This window comes from Carcharhinus amblyrhynchos, chromosome 22 (assembly GCF_965287045.1).
Source record: "Carcharhinus amblyrhynchos chromosome 22, sCarAmb.v2.hapA, whole genome shotgun sequence".
Taxonomy (NCBI): domain Eukaryota; kingdom Metazoa; phylum Chordata; class Chondrichthyes; order Carcharhiniformes; family Carcharhinidae; genus Carcharhinus; species Carcharhinus amblyrhynchos.
In genome coordinates this window covers 143523-151255 of record NC_137345.1, presented here as the reverse complement: position 1 = coordinate 151255, position 7733 = coordinate 143523, and the positions used below count along the sequence as shown (strand labels likewise).

Here is a 7733-nt window from a genome sequence, read left to right as displayed (position 1 = left end):
TACATCGATGTCCAACAGATTCAGAAGAATATTAGAAGCCCCGAGACTGTCATGAAAACAAACAATGCCAATTGACAAGACAATTCAGAAAAGCAATTCCAACAAATAGGGTAAATCAGGGACCCAATCAGGAATTCAGGAACATACCAACCACTGCACTGACCCCTGACATTTTACGCACACTAAAATAATCTAAGGTCCATGAATTAGACCCACTGTAGTTTCTGGTCAGTGTTGACTGGAGTTGAGTGATGGAAATGTCTCCTTATCAGTGAGGCTTGTTTCTGGGCAAATTCCTAAGCTAAGTGCAAACTCCCTCATCACACTGAGCCAGGAGAGATTTACACTGGGTGGTGAGGAAGACAATGGGAATCGTGTGAAGATGATGAGCATCTCGAGCTCTGCAGATACAGCACAGACACAAGATCACATTACACTAAATACCAAACTATTCAGATAGCAATACCAAGAAAGAGAAGTGAAGCATGAATTCATGAAAAGGATATTTGTGTAGATATTGAAATATGATTCACTGTTTTAAAAGATATAGATAATTGGATACATTTATCAGATAGTTCATAAGAATTAGAAACATGAATGAATGCCAAAAAACAGCTGTACACCAGTTTGGGGGAGTGGGATATCAGTCTGGGGGAGTGGGATATCAGACTGGGAGTGTAGGATAACAGACTGGGGGAGTGGGATATCAGACTGGGAGAGTGGGATATCAGACTGGGAGAGTGGGATATCAGTCTGGGGGAGTGGGATATCAGTCTGGGAGAGTGGGATATCAGATTGGGAGAGTGGGATATGAGACTGTGTGAGTGGGAGTTTGGACTGGGGGAGTGGGATATCAGACTGGGAGACTGGGATATCAGACTGGGAAATTGGGATATATTTCCTGGCACTTGTCTGATATGACTATTATTTGCCACTTGTCAGTCCAAGCTTGGATATTGTCCAGGTCCTGCTGTGTTTGAACATGGACTGCTTCAGTATCTGAGGAGTCACAAATAGTCCTAAACATTGTGCAATCATCGGCTCACATCCCCACTTCTGACCTTTATGATGGAGGGAAGGTGATTGATGAAGCAGCTGAAGATTGTTGGGCCTCAGACACTCCCCTGAGGGACTCCTGCAGAGATGTCCTGGAGCTGAGATGACTGACTCTCCACAACCACAACCATCTTCCTTTGTACCAGGTATGACTCCAACTAGTGGACAGTTTGCCCCCTGATATCCTTTGATTCCAGCTTCATTAGGGCTCCTTGATGCCACACTCGGTCGAATGTGGCCTTGGTGTCGAGGGCTGTCACTCTCACCTCTGGAGTCAAATCTTTTGTCCATGTTTGAACCACAACTGTAATGAGGTCAGGAGCTGAGTGACAAACCAAAATCTGTGAGCAGGTTATTGCTGAGCAGGTGCTGGGGAATCGCGCTGTCGATGACCCCTTCCATCACTTTACTGATGATCGAGAGTAGACGGATTGGGCAGTAATTGGCCGGGTTGGATTTGTCCTGCTTTGTGTGTACAGCACAGTAAGACTGCAAGATCGATGGGGTCCATTTTGGTGTTGGGGCAGAAATAGAGCCCTCGGCTGAGAACTTCGATTTTGTCTGGTTGAAGTGTGTAATCTGACAAGTTGACAATGGACTTCCCTGCGGTGGTGCTGTTCCCTACTGTGGTACCATGTGCTTACCCCAGTCCAACGTCAGCATCTCCACACTTTGTGTACAGGACATACCTGGGCAATTTTCCTCCAGTGAGTGAGATTTTGGTTGGGGCAATGGGATTTCAGAGAGAAGGAGTGGGATATCAGACTGGGAGAGTGGGATATCGGACTGAGGGAGAGGGATATCGGACTGAGGGAGAGGGGTATCAGACTGAGGGAGAGGGATATCGGACTGAGGGTGAGGGATATCGGACTGAGGATGAGGGATATCAGACTGAGGGTGAGGGATATCGGACTGAGGGAGAGGGATATCAGACTGAGGGAGAGGGATATCGGACTGAGGGTGAGGGATATCAGACTGAGGGTGAGGGATATCGGACTGAGGGAGAGGGATATCGGACTGAGGGCAAGGGATATCGGACTGAGGGAGAGGGATATCGGGCTGAGGGAGAGAGATATCGGACTGAGGGTGAGGGATATCGGACTGAGGGTGAGGGATATCGGACTGAGGGAGAGAGATATCGGACTGAGGGAGAGAGATATCGGACTGAGGGTGAGGGATATCGGACTGAGGGAGAGAGATATCGGACTGAGGGAGAGGGATATCGGACTGAGGGAGAGAGATATCGGACTGAGGGAGAGGGAAATCGGACTGAGGGAGAGAGATATCGGACTGAGGGAGAGAGATATCGGACTGAGGGTGAGGGATATCGGACTGAGGGAGAGGGATATCTGACTGAGGGAGAGAGATATCGGACTGAGGGAGAGAGATATCGGACTGAGGGTGAGGGATATCGGACTGAGGGAGAGAGATATCGGACTGAGGGTGAGGGATATCGGACTGAGGGAGAGAGATATCGGACTGAGGGTGAGGGATATCGGACTGAGGGTGAGGGATATCGGACTGAGGGAGAGGGATATCGGACTGAGGGAGAGAGATATCGGACTGAGAGAGAGGGAAATCGGACTGAGGGAGAGGGATATCGGACTGAGGGAGAGAGATATCGGACTGAGGGAGAGGGAAATCGGACTGAGGGAGAGGGAAATCGGACTGAGGGTGAGGGATATCGGACTGAGGGAGAGAGATATCGGACTGAGGGTGAGGGATATCGGACTGAGGGAGAGAGATATCGGACTGAGGGTGAGGGATATCGGACTGAGGGTGAGGGATATCGGACTGAGGGAGAGGGAAATCGGACTGAGGGAGAGGGAAATCGGACTGAGGGTGAGGGATATCGGACTGAGGGAGAGAGATATCGGACTGAGGGAGAGAGATATCGGACTGAGGGTGAGGGATATCGGACTGAGGGTGAGGGATATCGGACTGAGGGAGAGGGAAATCGGACTGAGGGTGAGGGATATCGGACTGAGGGTGAGGGATATCGGACTGAGGGTGAGGGATATCGGACTGAGGGAGAGGGAAATCGGACTGAGGGTGAGGGATATCGGACTGAGGGAGAGGGATATCGGACTGAGGGTGAGAGATATCGGACTGAGGGAGAGAGATATCGGACTGAGGGTGAGGGATATCGGACTGAGGGTGAGGGATATCGGACTGAGGGAGAGGGAAATCGGACTGAGGGTGAGGGATATCGGACTGAGGGTGAGGGATATCGGACTGAGGGTGAGGGATATCGGACTGAGGGTGAGGGATATCGGACTGAGGGAGAGAGATATCGGACTGAGGGAGAGGGATATCGGACTGAGGGTGAGGGATATCGGACTGAGGGTGAGGGATATCGGACTGAGGGAGAGAGATATCGGACTGAGGGACAGGGAAATCGGACTGAGGGAGAGAGATATCGGACTGAGGGAGAGAGATATCGGACTGAGGGTGAGGGATATCGGACTGAGGGTGAGGGATATCGGACTGAGGGTGAGGGATATCGGACTGAGGGTGAGGGATATCGGACTGAGGGTGAGGGATATCGGACTGAGGGTGAGGGATATCGGACTGAGGGAGAGGGATATCGGACTGAGGGAGAGGGATATCGGACTCAGTGAAATTTTGAGAAGTGAGTAATGGGGGGGCTATCAGAGAGGTGGGGCTATGATGTTATAGGCGGGGCTTTGATATTGGCCCGGGGCTGTAAATTCAGGGGCGGGGTTATGACATTAGGGTCAGTGCTGTGTATTAGGGGGTGGGGTTGTGTATTGGGGGCAGGGCGATGACATTAGGGGCGGGGCTGTGTATTTGGGGCGGGGCTGTGCTGGGGGGGGCGAGACTGCGTGTTGAAGGTGGGGCTGTGCGAGGGAGCGGGGCTCTGTATTAGGGTGGGGCTATGTGTTGGAGGTGGGGCTGTTCTGGGGCAGGGCTGTGTATTAGGGGCGGGGCTGTGCTGGGGTGGGGCTGTGTTGGGGGTGGGGCTGTGTTGGGGTGGGGCTGTGTGTTAGGGAGTGGGTCTGCGCTAGGGGGCGGGGCTGTGAACTAGGGGGTGGGGTTGAGTGGTGGGGGCAGGGCTGCGTATTAGGGGTGGGGCTGCGGTGGGGGCGGGGCTGTGGGTTAGGGGGCGGGTCTGTGCTAGGGGGTGGGCTGTTAGGGGGCGGGTCTGTTAGGGGGCGGGGCTGTGCTAGGGGGCGGGGCTGTGGGGTAGGGGCGGGAATGTGTATTAGGGGCGTGGCTGTGCTGGGGCGGGGCTGTATTAGAGGCGGGGCTGTGTTAGGGGGCGGGGCTGTGTGTTAGGGGCGGGGCTGTATTAGAGGCGGAGCTGTGTTAGGGGGCGGGGCGATGTGTTGGGGCGGGGCTGTATGTCAGGGGCGGGGCTGCGTGTTGGGGGCGGGGCTGTTTGTCAGGGGGCCGGGCTGTGGAGTAGGGGCGGGGATGTGTATTGGGGCGGGGCTGTATTAGAGGCGGGGCTGTGTTAGGGGCGGGGCTGTTCTAGGGGCGGGGCTATATTAGAGGCGGGGCTGCGTTAGGGGGGCGGGGCTGTATTGGGGCGGGGCGATGTGTCAGGGGGCGGGGCTTGTGTCAGAGGGCGGGGCTGTGGTTAGGGGGCGGGTCTCTGTTAGGGGTCAAAGCTGTGGGTATGGGCAGGGCTGTGGGTAGGGGTGGGGATGCGTATTAGGGGCGGGATTGTGCTAGGGGCGGGGCTGTATTAGAGGCGGGGCTGTGTTAGGGGCGGGGCGGTGTATTGGGGCGGGGAGATGTGTCAGGGGGCGGGGAGATGTGTATTGGGGCGGGGCTGTGTGTCAGGGGGCGGGGCTGTGGGTAGCCCATGTGCCGCTGACTGTGGGCCAGTTTCTGGGAGCCGCATCCCGGGACAGGCAGCCTGGGATCGGGACTGAGGCCGGAGCCGGAGCCGGTCACATGGTGCCCGGGACCATGTCCCCAGACAAAGCGGCTCTTGTGGCAGCCCCAGCGCCTGAGGAGGATTAGAGCTGAGCCGCTGTGCTGGCAGCGGGCACGGTAAGTCTCTGTCTGAATGGGGAAGGCTGGCACTCAGTCAAACTGCTCCATTCCCCTACAGGCTGGACATGGAGCGGCTGTGAACTCTCTCAGAGCCGGAGGAACATTCAACAGCAGCAGCGTGAAGGTAATCTCTGCTCAATCCTACAGAGCACTTTAACTCATCACAGCTCTTCATTCTCAGCCCGGTTCCTACCTGTCACCGACCACCGCTGTGGGACAGGGAGAGAGACAACTTCATGTTGGACATTTAAATCCCGGAGATCCCCAGCCGGAGGGCGAGGAAATTGATCAGTAACTGCGACAGTATGGGAACAACCCGGCACCATTCCCCTCAATAGGTATTGTGTCGCTCCGAGATAGTTACTTCCCAAATGGGGAATTCCTTACGCTAGCAACCTACCTCTACACTGTCCCCATCAAACACTCCCAGGACAGGTACAGCATGGGGTTAGATACAGAGTAAAGCTCCCTCTACACTGTCCCCCCCATCAAACACTCCCAGGACAGGTACAGCATGGGGTTAGATACAGAGTAAAGCTCCCTCTACACTGTCCCCCATCAAACACTCCCAGGACAGGTACAGCACGGGGATAGATACAGAGTAAAGCTCCCTTTACACTGTCCCCCATCAAACACTCCCAGGACAGGTACAGCACGGGGTTAGATACAGAGTAAAGCTCCCTCTACACTGTTCCCCCATCAAACACTCCCAGGACAGGTACAGCATGGGGTTAGATACAGAGTAAAGCTCCCTCTACACTGTTCCCCCATCAAACACTCCCAGGACAGGTACAGCATAGGGTTAGATACAGAATAATTCACCACTAATCAGAATGGTGTTGTTGTGGATCAGAGGTGATTGTAAAGGAAATGCTTTGTTCTATTGGTGAGATTTTGTTCTCCTCACACTCATGGAGCCAATGAGTTTAAAAGAGGTCTTTGATTTTGCCGCTCAATCCTGTTTTGCCATTGTTTTAACCCGGGACATCCATTGCAGAGAAGTTCAATCAGAAAGAACACCATTCATCACTAAACTGGGCTTTGAAATCTGATTCCCTCGGATCCAGGGATGAATCTTCACTGTGGGAATTCCGTTGGTGTGGAGATGCTGGTGTTGGACTGGGGTAAACACAGTAAGAAGTTTCACAACACCACGTTAAAGTCCAACCAGTTTATTTGATAGTAATCCCATAAGCTTTCAGAAACAGTGTTCCTTCGATAGGTGTGTGGAAGGTTCAGAACACACACCTAACAAAGGAACACAGTTTCTGAAAGCTTGTGGATTCCATTGAGCCAGGGGGGTTGTCCAGTTGCATTGTTCTCCTGTGGACAGTAATACCCACATGATGCAGAGCCCACCAAGTGTCTGCTTCTCCCCAGACTCTTCCCCCTCACCCGACTCCATCATGCATCCTTCCTGATCTCACCTCTTTCTTCATATGACTCACCTTGGACTCCTCCACCTCTCCTGTGTTCCTAACTTCCCTTCCTCACCCACTGGCTGCCTCATGATGGGCCATCTGATATCCCTTCCCCTTGGAGCTTCTCTGGGGAGTGGTTACTCTCCACTGTGGCGTGTCACTGACTGGGTCACATTGGACTGGGCTACTGATGAAGGAATAATTGACCCAGATTCAAACAGCTCAACCCCTTGAGTCAGAATTAACCCTTTCCTGTGAGAAAGTGGGACAGGAAGCTCGGTAACAAGGCCCTGGCTGAACTTGTTTACTGCATCAAACTGGATGAGGAGAGCTTTGATGAACATTGCCACAGTCTGGTCTCTGATACAATAAAACACAGCAGCCCCAAAGATAAGGAATACAATATTATCGTCTCCGTGAGCAAGAGGTCAGGGCCACAAATTTGATATGATCCGTGTCTGTGTTAGCGAAGGTGGTGCGGTAAGATTCCCAAACCAGAACCAACAACGTAAGGAGCCTCAGGAACACTGAATGTTGGTGTACTCTGGACTGTAAGATCCTTTACCTCACAGTATACTTTCCTAATGTTTTAACATACACAAGTATTTTAGCTAAAATTATGGGTATTAAACCTGATATAGTTGTGACACTCTTCAAATATTATTAATCTCATCACTCCAGTGTTTTTAGTAACGTGCATTGGAATTCCTGAAGCTTTGTCTACACCAATGGGAGTGTTAGAAACTGTAACAACATCAGCATAAAACACTCCCAGGACAGGTACAGCACGGGGTTAGATACAGAGTGAAGCTCCCTCTACAGTGTCCCCATCAAACACTCCCAGGACAGGGTCAGCACGGGGTTAGATACAGAGTAAAGCTCCCTCTACACTGTCCCCATAAAACACTCTCAGGACAGGTACAGCACGGGGTTAGATACAGAACATAAGAAATAGGAGCAGGAGTAGGCCATCTAGCCCCTCGAGCCTGCCCCGCCATTCAATAAGATCATGGCTGATCTGTCGTGGCTCAGTTCCACTTTCCCGCCCTCTCCCCATAACCCTTAATCCCCTCGCTTATCAAAAACCCATCAACCCGCGTCTTAAAAATATTTAGCGAGGCAGCCTCCACCACTTCAACGGGCAGAGAATTCCAGAGATTCACCACCCTTTGAGTGAAGAAGTTCCTCCTCAACTCAGTTCTAAACCGCCCCCCCTTTATCTTGAGGCTA

At 52.6% G+C, this 7733-nt stretch overlaps 1 protein-coding gene across 3 annotated transcripts in view; it reads left to right on the top strand.

The window, feature by feature from the left end:
- The first annotated feature begins 4938 nt into the window (after positions 1–4938).
- The window catches only part of slc16a4 (solute carrier family 16 member 4), a 142991-nt gene continuing 140196 nt past the window's right edge, over positions 4939–7733 (top strand). For 2 of the 3 annotated variants that reach the window (XM_080209738.1, XM_080209741.1), the window contains exon 1: positions 4939–5079. The gene's annotated coding sequence lies outside the window, so the exon portion shown is untranslated. Of the gene's footprint in view, positions 5080–5126; positions 5207–7733 lie in introns of those variants that run through there. The other variant, XM_080209739.1, reaches the window with a different exon arrangement.